We start from the raw sequence: 2,356 nt of genomic DNA, 5'->3' as shown, positions 1-2,356 counted from the left end.
TCATGTTTAATCATTCAAATCCATAGATATTAGCATAAACCCCAACTTTTCTATGTTTTCATGAAATTGCAAAGATTGAAGAGAATCACACAAACACATACATTACCCAATCATATAATCTATAGCAATTTGGATTCTAGCCCTTACCTCTAGTTCAAATTCACCCTCTTGATGAAATTCTATAAATTCCTTCTTTGTTCTTCTCTTGCCTCTTTCTCTTCTTTCTATCTTTTCTCTTTTCTAAATCTAGGTTATCTCACAAATTTCTCTATTAGCTCTTAATTGTTATTGGGCTTAACTCATCCACCTATCATTTCTAACTCAATTAGGCCCATTATCTAATTTACTATATTTCTACCATTTACTAAATTAGCTCAATTAACACATTAGCATATAATTAAATAATTATCACCCAAATAATAATTAAATAAAACATAGAATTATCAAAATATAAAATAATCCTAGTTAAATAAATATCTAATAAAAATAGGATGTTACACATGGCATCGACATCAAAAGGTAAATCAAACTAAAATAATCAAAGTGAACATCATAGTTTTAAACACAACGACCCATCCCCGATGTTACGTATCAGAGCAAGACTCCCTTTAATCTAATCAACGATAAAAGGACGCCATGAGGCTATCCTCAACTTCAACGGACTACTCCTGATTACCTACGTGTTACCCACGTGGAGGTAACATTCAAATAGAAAGGGTGAGTATTTCATAATTATTATGTAAGACATAAGGAATAGATATAGTAGTTGTATACAATTAATCAACCATACATATACCAATACAACACATTCATCTTATACGCATACTTACCCACGCCTGCACCTCATCACCTATTCACAATGTAACATCCCAATTTTATTATATATTTTTTTAATTAGCATTATTTGGTGTTTTGATAATTATTTGTTTAAATTAATTATTATGTGGCCTTTTGATTATTCAAATGTTTGAATATATGTGTATTTATGTTATTTGATGAATAGAGCTATTAATAAAATAATAAGTTATGGGGCCAAATTAGTAAAATAAGGTGTTAGGTAATAACTTAGTTAAGCCCAAATTAGAGAGAAGAGATAGTAAGAGTTAGGTCATTTCATTTCTTATAACTTTGGCAAGAGGAATAAAAGAGAGTAGAAGAGAGAAGAAGATTTGTGAGATTTCTTGAAGATTGGAGGAGATTGACTAGAGGTAAGGGTTAGAATCCAAGTTAATATAATTTATATAATTGGGTAATGTTGTGTGTAAAAATGCTATGTGTATAATCTCTTATTCTCTCAATTTCATAGATTTGGAAAATGTTAGGGTTATGTTGAATTCATGAGATTTGTGCTATTAATCATGTTTGATGATGTTTGTATGTGAACCCATGATTAGAAACATATTTAGGAACCTTTTATGTGTGTTAAATTATGGTTTGGATGAGTTTTGGTTGGTAAAAATCATATTTGAGTTGGTGTTGAAAGTGCTGAAAACGCAGAGAATTTTGTTGTCTAGTGTCATCCGTCGGGCGAGCACGGGGTGAGCGAGCGCCAGGAGAGCATCGGGCGAGTGAGCTTTTTTTTGGTCATGCTACTGCCTTGGAGCGTCAGGCGAAAGATTTCTTCCGCCGGAAGAAAATACCCTATTTTGTGAAAATTCAAATGATCATAACTTTTGATCTGTAACTCCTTTTCATGCGCCGTTTGAAGCGTTAGGAAGCTATTGTGATGTTTTATATGATAGAATAGGATTGATTAGATTTTATTGATTAATTATGATGTTGTTATATGGAATAACATGTAATTGTCTTGTGTGCGTTAGGTTTTTGGTATGTGGAGAATAACAATTGTTGGTATGATGTGTGGTAATATATTCATGATAGTGATTGGATATATGATGGTAGTAGTAATCTGTTGTAATTGTTAATTTTATTGTGAATGTTGGGTACAATTGGCTTATAATTCATAGAGTTGGATTATTGTGGTATGTAGTAAGTTAAGATTGATGAGATAATCTTAATTGCATATAATATTGGTATTTTTACATACATTCATAGCATGGTCGGCTTTATGGTGGAAGCTATGAAACTTGGGTTCACATGGTAAGAGACGTTGATCCTTGAATGGAAATATGCGTAGAAAACGTGATCCTTAATTGGAGATAGGCGTATCGACTTTGATCTGGTCTGGATCGGAAGCGTCGCTTGGATTCTAGATATTGAATTGGAAAGCGGTGAAACTTTGGGTTCACATGGTACCACATGCATTGAGTCACATTTATACATTTGAGTCACATTTTGTGCTATGTGATTGTTTTTGTATCTATGAGATTGCTTTGTATGATGATTGATATATGGT

The sequence above is a fragment of the Vicia villosa genome, linkage group LG6 (assembly GCF_029867415.1).
Source record: "Vicia villosa cultivar HV-30 ecotype Madison, WI linkage group LG6, Vvil1.0, whole genome shotgun sequence".
In the NCBI taxonomy this organism is placed as follows: Eukaryota; Viridiplantae; Streptophyta; class Magnoliopsida; order Fabales; family Fabaceae; genus Vicia; species Vicia villosa.
This window is presented reverse-complemented; position numbering follows the sequence as displayed.